Here is a 13,519-nt window from a genome sequence, read left to right on the forward strand (position 1 = left end):
GGTTGGTACAACAAGTAAAAAATCAATATGATACTTAAAAATGTAGTGAGAGTAGAAGGCAAATTGAAGGGATAGGAAGAATAAATGAGGGATTAAAAAAAAGAAAGGGTAAACTCTTGATTCATTTGGCAGAAAATGGGGAGCAGAAGTAATCAGTTTGGACTATCACTGGGGTGAGAGGAGATTGAAAACAATACCACATGAAGGTTGGAGATGAAGCACTCTGTCTTCCCAACTTCTGCTGTAACCCTGGTCCTCAGCTCTTCTCTCTTCACCATGTTAGTTCTCATTATAGTGAGGTCCACCTTCTTAAATGCAATAGACACTCCGCATCTTCACTGACTTCTGAGAAGCATTTGCATTATTGCTTCCTGTTGCCTCCCTTCCCTTGACTTCAGGGCACAGTTCTCTTTGATTCAGGTCCTAATACTTTTTATCTCACTTCTTTTTTGGCTCCCCTTCTACCTAGCCATTAAATGTTGGAGGTCCTAAGGCCCTCTGCTTCTCTTATCCTAGTTTTTCTCCTTGGTGATTTCATCTACTCACGTGGTTTCACATCACACATACACTCAGATGACTCACAATTTTTATCTCCAGTCTTGATCTCACCACTTAAATCCGGGCTTGTAAGTCAGCTGTCTCAAAATACCTCACAATCAGCAAGCCCAGGGCTGAACTCATTGTCTTCTCTTCCAGATGTGGTCCTTGTCCAGGGTCTCTCAATGAATGACACCAGTGTCTGGTTGCTCAAGCAGAAGCCAAGGATCTGTTCTCTCCCATAACCATCCTATTTATCATCAAGTCCTATAAATTTCACCTTCCTAAATCTCTCTCAAATCCATCTGTTTCTCTCCATCTCCACTGCCATCACCCTAGTCCAAGTCACCATGATCTCTTTTCTAAATGACTGCAGTACACCCGCTGACTGTCTACCTGCTTCCACACTGGCCTCCCTACATAGTCATTTTTCCATCCTGTGACTAGTTCACCAGCAGCTCTGGTTTATTTTTTATTTTTCAAAAGATAAATTTAGTCAGATCATCTTTGTGCTGAAATCCTTGCATAATTTTTCATTCTCCTATGACAGAATCAAAAAAATCCATCTCCTGGCCCACCAGGTACTGGATAGTCTCGGGTAGTCATTCTCAGACTGTAGTCTCAGAATGCATCAGCATCACCCCAGTGTGTGTTTTGAAATGCAGGGTTTTGGACCCCACCCCAAATGTCATGAATTAGAAAGTCTGGGAATAGAATCCAGCAGATTTAGCAAGTTCTCCAGATCATTCTCATGTGTATTCTCAGGTTTGAAAACCACTGCTCTCGAGCCTACTTACTCTTCTGGCTCTATTTGGCTTCTTGTTCTCACAATTCTAACCTCGACAGGCTTTTTTCATCCACTTTCCACCTTCACATTATGTTTCTTTCCACCACAGGGCCTTTGAGCAGTTCTTCTGTCTGTCTTGGAAGCTTTTCTCTCTCCTCTTTCCCTGGTTAATGTCTATCTACTCTTCCTTCAGGTTAGCTTAAGAAAGCTGACAATGACTGATTCCTCTTAATACCGCATAGTACTCCTTTGTAGTGCTTAACACAATTGTATTTTTTTTTCTTATTTGTATGGTTTATTGATTAACATCTGTCTGCCCACTAGACTGTAAACTCCAGAAGAATTAGGACAGAATCTGTTTTTGCTGGCTATTGTCTGCGGTGTTTGGTACTAGAATAGAATGTGCTCAGATATTCGTTGAAGGAATGAATACACATGAATGAACGTTTCCTTTCAGTATCTGGATACTGTTTGAGAGCACAGAAAGCCTGGAATTCTCATGGTTAGCTTCTATTCCCTCATTCTCTAAAATGAGGATACCTACCTCAGGGGTTTGTTGAGACAATTAAATGAGGTAATTCATGGACAAAACCTAGCACCAGGCCAGGCACACACGTCCTTGATCATTATTATTATCATCATTATTATTATGACCTCACTGTTATTATCATTTCAGTTTCCAGAATCTCCCTGAATCAAAATGATGAAATGTAGCTAAAACTAAATAGTACAGTTCTTGACAAGGATATACACTTTTGAACTCTAAGATGAAAATCAATGCCTGTGCAATGTGTCATTTTTTCCCCCCAAAACTTCATCTCCCAAAATATTTGCTCCAGGAAATTCTGAATAACTTTGTTATTGGTTTCTAATATCATTCATTTATTTTCTTGGCAAATAATTACAGAGCACCTAAATGTACATTTAGGGTTCTGGAGACGTGCTAGTGACCAATATGGGTGTGTTCTTTATAGAGTTGACAGTCTAGTGGAGAGAAAGGTATAAACATTCCAGTAGGGAAACAGTTCACTGCAGTGGCCATCAATGCTATGGAGGAGTACAAGGTCCCACTTGTGCATGATTTCAGGAGGTTAAGCTTTAACAGGGAAGGGAGTTCTCATCTCGAGTCCCACCTTTGACTCTCAGGTAGAAGCTGCCTTTGCACAAACCAGACCAACTGTTTGGTGTAAGTGGCGGCATATGATGCAAACCCAGCAGGTGAAGTCGATGTTTCTCTCCCATTCTGATCACTCTGGTCTCTGTATGTGTTAATACTGTGTTGTTCTCACAAACAAGTTTCCATATAAACCAGCCAAAAGGGGAACAAAAGGCAAAGGCCAGCTGGGCGGCCTGCATTGTTCACGGGCTTCCCAGGTGCCTTCCGTGCAGACTTAGTGGTTGGGAACTAGTCCTTCTTAGGCCCTCTGTCTGATTTTCCTTTGGCTGGCTCTGATTTCTTTACCTCCTGAACACCTGGGGCCAAGGCTCCTTTTCAGAGCAGTTTGAAAGCCATCCTTTCTTTTTGCTCTTTACTCAGTTTGGTCCAGCTCTTAATCTTTGAACAGCATCAAATATTCATTGCTGTTTGACAAAGCTGGGGCTGGAGGGTCCAGCGTTTTCTAAAACAGATCTTGCTTTACCATTGGTGATCCAGTGAGCCTTTCAGCAAGGCTGACTGTAAATCATCCAGGCTCAATTAGTGTATTTCAAAGAAATACCCAGGTGTTGTTTGACCTTCAAACATATGGACTGCTGGAATAAATGAAAGTCTCGCCTGTTCCCATCGTGCCGAGGGAACTAGATGGGGTAATTCTTTTTCCTAGTCTCTGAGTTTTGTGGAGGGATTATTAGGTTTGGGCTCAGTGAGTTATTTACTTTAGCAATATGCTCAGTGGTGGGCTGCAGTTGCCTTTGCTGAGGGAATTGCCAGGTGTGAGCTGTCACCAAGTACCACTAGAATGGTGGAGGGGCGTGGGGAACCACTGGGCCATGGAGGTGGGGCCTGAGCTCTGAGGCTTGAAGGGGACAGCCTGGGGTACAATCGGAAGCAATAAGGTAGGTGTCTAGCTGAGCTCTGTGACCAGGGCTTAGGAGCTCTGCACAGCAGGAGAGAATTGGATCTGGGGTCTTTCTTACCTTTTCCTAGTGTAGGGGTGATGACCAGCCTCTCAGACTCTGACTCCTGATTTGATACCCTTATGTTTTCTTTGGTTTTGTTCAGGAGGCCATCCTATGCAGAACTGTCAGAGCTTTGCAGAGCAGCCTATGTTTTTTGCAGCCTAAATAGTTTCTAAGAATTGGGACAATGTTGAAAAGCATTGTTCTGCGGCCAAGAGTGTGGTTTTCAGAGTTAGAAAGATGTGGTTTCAAATCACAGCCCACCCTACTGACTAATTTTGTGACATCAGGCATGTTTCTTTACTTTCTCTGAGTCCAATGTTCTCAGGTATAAAATGTAACTGATAATTCTTACTTTAGCCTTTTACAAAGTATGTTTAAAAGATATTTTAATGTTCATCCAACTAAAAAGAGATTTAGTGGTCAAGTACATTTGGAAAACCCTTTAGAAACTCTTTTCCTGTATTTTGGATTTGATAATGCCTATTGTCAGATTAAAGTTCCTGAGAAGTTCTGAAGAAAATAAACCTGTTTAACTTTGCTTAATCCATAATGTCAAAATATACTTGAGTTCACGACCTCTTTTTCTTTTCTTTGGTAGAAAATGGGAGCAGTGTTTCATGAAATACAAGTGATCTCATAGATTGTTATAAGAACTTATGATAAATGCTTCCCACGGTGCCTGTCCCAGAGTAAGTAATCAATAGTAGCAAGTGTTGTATGATTATAATTGTATGATTATTATTAATAAGGGCTTTTGGTCTCCAAAACTTAAAACTCTAAATTGGATATATCTAGTTTTTAATCATAAGCTCTTTGCCACTTGGAAATTTATAGATTTAAGCTTTCAGTGATGGCTAATGGTTGTGATTAAGTGCCTACTATTTATTAGAGGGCATTTTAGGTACTTGAACAAAATCATTGCTATATCTGATGGTCTCAGGTATTTAACAAGGTAGGTATTATTATCCTTTCATTCGTAAATATCAGCATTGAGGCTTGAAGATTGTATGTGTCCAGTCCAAAGTTGTGCAGAGACTCTGCTGTGGAATTGAGAATTAAGCTTGTATTTGTTTGGCCCAGAGCCCTTTGTTATTCTAAGTTGGCATTCTGTAAATCTACAGGGGTCTGTGAAGGCACCAATGATGTGAAAGAAATTTGCAGAAAGTTTAATAGAAATCAAACACTTGGCATGAGACATTGGAAGACAGTACATTGAGAGATCACCCTTCACCCACCCCAAGCTTCTTTCCTTTATTGGAATCCCCTTGTTCTCTCACCTGGAAGTCTTTCAGTGGTTGATCCCTTGGCCCAAAGCATTCTTCCTGTGTCTCCTTCCTGGGTTATCTCTCATTCATCCTCAGTCATTTGATTTCTTTGTCTACACATCAAACTGTGAGCATGGACCAAGTCTTGGTCAGTGCAGTATCCCCAGCATATGACAGGTGACACGCTATATTCCATAGATACATATTGATGAATGAAGGCTATCAATTCAAAACCTATGTGAGAAAATGATTTATGCCTTAGAGAAAAGTGGGGGTAAAAGTTTATCATTTAAAAAGTACCGTCTTCTCAAGACACAATTTTGTGGAATCCTGGACAGTAAGGATGTTGAAAACTCCTGTACAAAACAAGGCTTGCTACCACTCTGGAGATGGTTGAATGTGGCCACCTGTTTGGTGAGTATTAAGGTTGTGGGTTTTTATAGAACATTGCACAGCTCTGCAGGTTCAGAAACTCACTTTTTAACAGACCCCTGTTGTGAGGGAAGGTTGGTGCTTATGATTCAGCTCAAGAAAACCAATTCACTGGAATGCCATTCAATTATCACAGTTACTGTCTGTGAAATGCCTTCTTTTACCAAGCTGTGTCCTAGGCATATTACACATGTTACCTCTCATTTTTATGGCATGTCTCCAAAGTACTCAGCATTATTTCCATTACAAATGAGGAAGCACGGGTTCTGAGAAGTTCTGCAACTTCCAGAGATAGCTAGAAAGTGGTGGAGCAAGGATGTTAATCAGGTCTGTCTGTGTGCCCAGTCCATTTGCCCCTTTAGGCCACCTTGTCATCTGAGACAGGAGCTTTCTGCTCCGTGGGAGCTCCACGGGCAATGTGACTAGTACTGCACATTGATGAGCAAGTTCCCTCTGGAAGCTAACCTTACAGCAGAAAGATGTATAGTGACCTTAAAGATGTCTAGTGACCAAAAATCAAAGCAAGTGTTGCTTTCAAGCTTTGCGTATCCAGCCTATTCTGGCTACTGTGTCATCTTCCCATGCCAAGAATGTTTTGATAGCAGTAACAAGGAATAGTTCTCAATACCAGAACACCCATTTCCTTGGTTAATTCTGCATCCATGCTTCACCTTTGAGATCAAATCCTCCTCATGCTCCATTTCTTTCCTTGTTTGAGAGTTCCTAGTGTCAGACTTATTCAAGTTCAACATTAGTTTGTCATTTGGTATGGAGGGAGTTACCCTGATTTTAAGAGCCAGACTGACTATTTTAGAAGTTGATGGATTATTTCCTGCAAAGATCTCCATGGCTGAATTCTTTGATGCATTTTATTTTGATCTTTCCTGTTTCATGGTGTGTCTGACAGGAATAGAGGAGATGGGAACTTAATTCCCTTGAGCACTGCCTCTAAGAGTGGCATAACTTCAATCATAGATTAGGATAATATATAGATGGGATAGTTGTTTTGGTTAAAACAAGCAAAAAAAAAAAAAATGCTGGGGAAGCAACACTAAACCAAAGGGCAAATGTATTGAATACGTGATTGAAATGTGGATGATCAAATAATGGGAAATGAGAAATGATAGCCAAAGCTGTCATTGCTGGTGATGCTTACTCCTTATCCACAAATGCCACAGACCTCCTTCTCAGGACTTAAGCCCCTTAATGTTGAAACCTGGTGATGCTGCCTATCAGGTTGGAGCAAGTGGAGCAACTAATGAGTGTCAAGTATCTGCCATAGCATGAAATGAGAAGGGGGATATTTATTCTGTTTCAGTTCCACAAGTTTATTCTAATCTGACTTCTACATTCTCAAGGCATAATTGGATACTTGGGATCACTTTTGATTAGCTTTAGAGGGGACAGTTCCAGAGACAGTGGTCATCCACAGGCCTCTTTTCTATTTAAATGAAGGGACTCACTCTTCCATACAGGGTTTCTCAAAAGTCTGGTCTAAGGGTCAGTGCATGAGATTTACTTGGAGCACGTTTTTTTAAAATGTCCCCACCTTACACCTATAGTACCTACGTTTCAGAGGATGAGGCATGTGTTTCCACAATTTTAATAGGCCCCTCAGATAGTTCTTCTCAGAAAAATGTTAGCTTTAAAATGACCACCTGTGATTTGGGAGAATGGCAATGAAACATGTATAATATCATATATGAAATGAATCACCAGTCCAGGTTTGATGTATGATACAGGATGCTTGGGGCTGGTGCACTGGGATGATCCAGAGGGATGGTACGGGGAGGGAGGTGGGAGCGGGGTTCAGGATAGGGAACAGGTGAACACCCGTGGCGGATTCATATTGATGTATGGCAAAACCAATACAATATTGTAAAGTAATTAGCCTCCAATTAAAATAAATAAATTTATATTAAAAATAAATAAATAAAATGACCACCTGCAAGATGACAGGATTCAGAGGAAGCAGGCACTGAGAGAGCCCTGGGAGATCATAAAGTCAGTTAATTACTATCATTTGACAGAGGAGGAAGCTGAGCACAGAGATGCACCAAAGTTGTTGATGGAGCTCAGGAAAGACCTAAATACAGGCTTTTCAGAGCTCTTCCAGACTCCGAGGACAAAAATCATTTTGCTACTCTATAAGTGGCATTCCTTTTGTCTGCCAGGAATTGGAATTGCTCTGCAAGGCTATATTTCTTAAGGAAGAAATGGTAACTCATTTGCCCCTGGAAATGCCATCCTCTTTTTGAGTCTCAAATAGTAACATTTTAAATAAGCTACTTAAAATTCCTTTAGGATTGCCCATTGTCTTGAGAGTGGGGTCCAAATGGTGGGCAAGCCCTTATCTGTGATTGCACTTACATCTCCAATATCTCCCACCCTTCCACTCTCCTCCACCTCCTTTACTTTCTGCTCTACTCTGCAGGTATTCTCACCTATTTTCAGTTCACTCAATGAGCCACATTCCTCCTTCTGGAGGGTTGACATGTGATGTTATTCTCTCTACACTATTTTTCCTAGAAAAGTTGTCTTCATCTTTCAGTTGTTGGATGTCAAGTTATGTCCTCTCTCCCCTGAGAACCTTTCTCTGACCTCCCAAGTATTTGTAATAGACGACATCTGGTACTCTATACACCCAAATTGATTGATACTGTGTTGCAGTTGTTCCGGTGCTTTTCTCTTACCTACTTTTTAAGCTCTAAAGGACAGGAGTCATGTTTGGTGTTGTAGGACACATGGTATGTAGTGCCTGATCAAAGGAGACACTCAATAAACTGGATGCCACATAAATGGCAGGATGATCTTGGGGTTCACATACCAGAATGCTCAAGCAGACCATGGTCTGCCTGGAATAGAGGATGACGTTAGTCAGTGTTAGAAGGTGAAGTGAGTTAGGGCAAGCTGAGCTCGATCTTGGAAGGCTTTTGTTAGTTGAAGATGTTAACCTAGACCTGGTTACTGAAAATGATTGATTGGTGGGGGTGTGAGGAAGATTCCCACTGCAGCGGTGGGGAGCCATGGGTGGCAGTGAGAAGTGGCTAAAACCACATGAGGATTATGATGTGGCTACAATAGTCCAGACTCAAGGTAATGAGGGACAGGAGCAGCCTAGTGGCTATTGGGAGGACGAGAAATGAATGAATCCCAGAAATGCTGCCATCAATCAAGAGTACTTGATAGAAGAGTCAAAGACCTTCCCAGGGGGGCCTTTCTTCTTTCACTGATTTGTCAACTTATTAATTCAACAAACATTGGCTGTGATGTGAAGCACTGGGACTCTCTTAGTAAGTACAATAGATACGCTCCTTGCTGTCCTATAAGTGAAGGAGATAGATAACAGATAAGTAAACAAACCAAAGAAGAAGTGCCTAATGTAAATGTTTAGTAGACAATGGACTTCATGAATCAAATTTAATAATTCATGTGAAGCACTCAGCACAGCCCTTAGTATTATATATAGTAAAAACCCAATACATTTTATGAAGTCTGACTTCCCCATATTCTCTAATAAAATTTTGAATATTTCCTGTCTCACAGCCGATTTTAAAATTTATTTTACAGAAGTATAGTTGATTTACAAAGTGTTCATTTCTGCTGTACAACAACGTGATTCAGTTATATATGTGTGTATATATTAATATATACATTTTCATATTCTTTTCCATTACAGTTTATCACAGGATATTGAATACAGTATCCTATGCTTTACAGTAGGGCCTTATTGTTCATCTAGTCTACATATGGTAGTTAGCACCTGCTAATCCTAAACTCCCAATTCATCTCTCCCTCACCCACCCCTTGGCAACCATAAGTGTGTTATCTATGTCTGTGTTACTCAAAACTATTAGATGAATCATGATAGTGGCTACCATACATCAAGTACCTATTCAATACCAAGTTTTATCCCATGGGATTTGCATATATTAACTTCTCCTTATAATCACCTTGTAAGAAACTTATGATTGTCTTCTTTTTTCAGATAAGGAATCAGAAGATAAAGAGCATTAATTTCCTTAAATCCCTAGAGCTAGTGAGCTGGAGACCTAGGTAGGCCCAGCTCCCAATTCCATTCTCTTTCCATTGTCATGGTGGATCCGTTGCCAACCCATGTTAGAGCAACCAAATTGTTGTGAATCTGGCAGGCTCTTTTGACTTATCTATTTGTTCAAGTAACTGAAATAACCAGCAAATGTTAAGGAGTATATAGAAGCATTACTTATGACACAGTTACCCACATGCAAGTATGGTCAAGTCTATGCTCCTTCCCTGCCGTCCAATGAACATCTTTGAATTGGGAGAAAATCTCAATACAGTCATCTTGTGACTCTTTTTAAAAAAGTATTCCTTTATTTATTTCTGTATTTTTAGAAATCTTAGACTATAGAGAAAAGATCTACAATGTTGTTCAATTCAGATTCTGAGTGTTCAGTGTTAGGATGAAGAGTCTAAGCTTTGTAGATTTGGTTGAAGTCTTTCCTTTGCCACTTTCTGGACTATGAAATTAAACAGATCTCTTAAAGCACTCTCAGCTATATTCTCATTATTTATAAATGATGAAGAAATAGGGTGGTAATAGCTCCTACTGAAGTCTTGGGACTGAATTAGTATAAGTAAGACAAAAGTGTGTGTTAGTCACTGAGTCGTGTCTGACTCTGCAACCCTATGGACTATAGGCCGCCAGGCTCATCTATCCATGGGATTCTCCAGGCAAGAATACTGGAGTGGTTTGTCATTTCCTTCTCCGGGGGATCTTCCTGACCCAAGGATTGAACTCAGGTTTCCTGTATTACAGGCAGATTCTTTACCATCTCAGCCACCAGGAAAAGTAAGAGAAGTATGTTCTTAACTGGTTGCAGTTTGCTACCCAGGAGATATTTAGCAATGTCTGGTGACATTTTGGTTGTCACAACTGGGGGCATGTCACTAAGATCTAATGAGTAGTGACTCAGGATGATTTGGAACATCCTACAGTCCAGAGATAGCTCCCTCCCACCACCCCCAGCAGAGGATTATCCAGTGTTGAGGTTAAGAAAACGGAGTATAAATCCTAGTCAGTACTGTGTAGCCATACCAAAAAAAGAAAAAATCCTAAGATCATTCAGGAATATGAAACACTTGGAAAATCCTTCTGGAAGCACTGGGATTATGACATTCAGATGAAAATACATCTGGAGTATTGACTAAATATTTTCCTTTTGTCTAAATAATTTGAGGTCATGAAATAGGTATTTCCATTCGTCCACTTGGGGTGTGGAGTGCTGAGGTTTTTTGGTCAATTGTTTAGGAGTTTCATAAAGATGAATTTGCATTTGATGGCAAGCTCTGTTTTTATTTTTCATTTCAGGAGTAGTTTATCCTATACCATTACTTTTCGAAAGGGAGGCTGATTTGTTTTTATGATTTTTTTTCCTTTGTAACTTAAAAACATCTTGAATTATTAAACTAGTTATTTTCCAGACCTGCAAATGTTTTCAATGTGTGGCCATAAGTTTCCCTGAGTCAGCACATAGTCCTACATCTTGGAAGAGTTTAGTTGGTCAGAACCATTTCCTTAAGATGGTGGTAATTTTCTTTGGGGTTGTGATTTTCAAGGTACTCATTCTGATACAAGAGAGTATGTGTTTTTCCCAGACCCCCACATTCAAGGATGTGATGGGAATTCTGCCCAGGACTTAGGGGTATGCATCATCATTTCAGACTAGAGAAGAGAATTAAGAGGAGAAACTCAAGTGGCTATTTAAAATTTCCCCCTGATGTTGGGCTCTCGCTCATTTCTAGCCAAGAGCCAAACCATAAAGTAAATCCTCCAGCTCACATTCTATGGGTGACTATAAGAAAGTACTTTGAGTTACAGCTGAAAAATTATTTTTTTCTCCTTCAAAGCCAAATGATTTCATAAGAGGCAGAAAAAAAAAAAAAAAAACCCCACCAAAGTCAAATTGATGAAAACCAGTTGAAGTATAGCCTTGAGTCTGATACCGCCATCCTGTGAGTGTGTGTGTGTGCTAAGTCACTCAGTCATGTCCAAATTTTTGTGATGCCACAGTCTGTAGCCTGCCAGGCTCCTCTGTCTATGGGGATTCTCCAGGCAAGAAAACTGGAGTGGGTTCCCATGCCCTCCTCCAGGGGATCTTCCAACCCAGGGACCAAACCCAGGTCTCCAGCATTGCAGGCTGATTCTTTACCGTCTGAGCCACCAGGCAAGTCCAAGAATACTGGAGTCTGTAGCCAATCCCTTCTCCAGGGGAACTTCCTGCACCAGGAATCGAACCAGGGTCTCCTGCATTGCAGGGTCTCCTGTGTTTGGGGATGAAAGCCCATCCCAAAACACAGATGGCATCTTCGGGCATGGCTCTCAACACTGATGGATTTAGATTTTTCTGTCAACTCGTTGGAAGCTGCAGTCCTGTACCACACATTTCCTGAATGTCTTATTCACAATGATCAGACCTGTGTTCTTCATTATAAGGAAGCTACAAAGAAGACTGAAAGGATTTCTACTGCCAATACAGGCTGACTTTTAAACAAATATCCTCAAAGCTCGTGAATACATCATGTAAGGGCTGAGGCCTCGAGGAAGGTATCTTTCATGAAAACTGGGGAAATCTCTGCTGAAATCACTGGACCCTAGATGATGGATAGCCTCCCACCTAAAATCTGTTCAGTTAGTAAATGCTTAGAGATGATGGTTTGCTCTTAAACAAACATGGATTCTCGATTTTTGTCTTAAGCTATATTCACTGATAGCCCAGAGAAAGAATTTTTTTCCTATTTATGTCAAGAAATACAAATTCTATGTAATGAGATCAAGATATTATACTCTTTAAGAGCTGAAAAGAATCTAGCTCATCTTTGGACTCAGTTTTTCAGGGAGGCTCCTAAGATCCCAAACTAATGATGGCTAAAGGAGGGATAAAAGACTCAGCCAGAGGTCTTTGGGCTACAATACATGTGGCAACCGAGACCTTACTTGTTCACTCTTCTGTTTGGTGCTTTCCTCCAAGACTAGACTGCCCAGCTCTCACTCCTCCTGTGTTTCTCACAGTTCATTTATAACCCTTGCCCCTCCCCCATCTGACTTTGAAGAACCTGAATTCATTTAGGCTTTGGTTAGTGGTAATTATTTACCTGTCAGCCCCCAGCTGGACTGCATCACCAAAGCTGAGTCACATAGCTTTGCTTCCAGTGACTGCTTCCAAACAATTAAATCAGAGAAGCACCTGTGTAAATATGCAATATTTGGCGATAATAAAATGATGAGGCAACAGAAACTGAGCCGAACTGGTGAAAAATAGTGAATATTTTCCCCTGGGGGTTTTCAGTATCTCCAGTCTCAAGAACAAGGTTGAATTATTTTCCCACCCTTCCCATACTTTTTTTTTTTTTTTTTCTGGAAAATATAGCTCATCTGATATCACCAGATGTGGTTTGTTTGCAAACATTAAGATTTTAAGGTAATCCTCTCATGTGAATGCTGAGAGACAAGAAATTGAAATCGGGTGAAGGACTAACCAGTAATTTTCTTTTCCAAAGCCAAAATATCTATCTGAAGAGATAAGCTGACAATCGAAACTCATCTTGGACAATAATACATGTTCTTTTTTTATATTTAGGGCTTCCGTGATGAGACTCAAAGCCTAGGATGGTGGAAAGAGTGAGAGCTTTTATAATCAGATAGACCAGGAGCTGAATCCCAACACTGCCTAGGAACTGTGTGACCTTGAAAGGATTTTGAGCCTTAGATTCCAAATTTGTAAAAAGGACATAATCCTTAACCTCATATGCTGTGCCATATGTAAAGTGTCAATCTCATTACCTGCTTAGCAAATATTCACTCTGCCCCACTGCATAATAGTAGACCAGAAAAGTCATCATTTTTGGCCTGGTTGCCATTTAGTAAGCCACAATTAAACTGTTGGTGACTTTTCTTTATGTTGCTTTCTGATGGTGATCACTTTTCAGTAATAACCAGAAAGTGATTCTGAAATTTCCATCTTATGTTTCAAAGGTACCCTGTCTTGCTTTTGGGATTTGCTCCTTCTTTAACCCAAATTCATGCATAATGCCTATTTGAGACATCTTTTCAGTTGTCTTTTAGCTGGACATAGAAAGATGTTGTCACTATCCAGCCATAATTTGTTCAGATTTTTATGTTTCGACACGATTGGTATTTTTGAAATTTTATTGAAGTATAGTTGATTTACAGTATTGTGTAAGTTTCCACTGTACAGCAAAATGATTCAGATATAGATATGTAAATATACACACACATTATTTTTCATTATAGTTTAGCTCAGGATAGTGAATAAAGCTCCCTGTGTTATACAGTAGGACCTTGTTGTTCATCCATCCTATATATAAAATAGTT

This window comes from Bos mutus, chromosome 22, assembly GCF_027580195.1.
Source record: "Bos mutus isolate GX-2022 chromosome 22, NWIPB_WYAK_1.1, whole genome shotgun sequence".
Taxonomy (NCBI): domain Eukaryota; kingdom Metazoa; phylum Chordata; class Mammalia; order Artiodactyla; family Bovidae; genus Bos; species Bos mutus.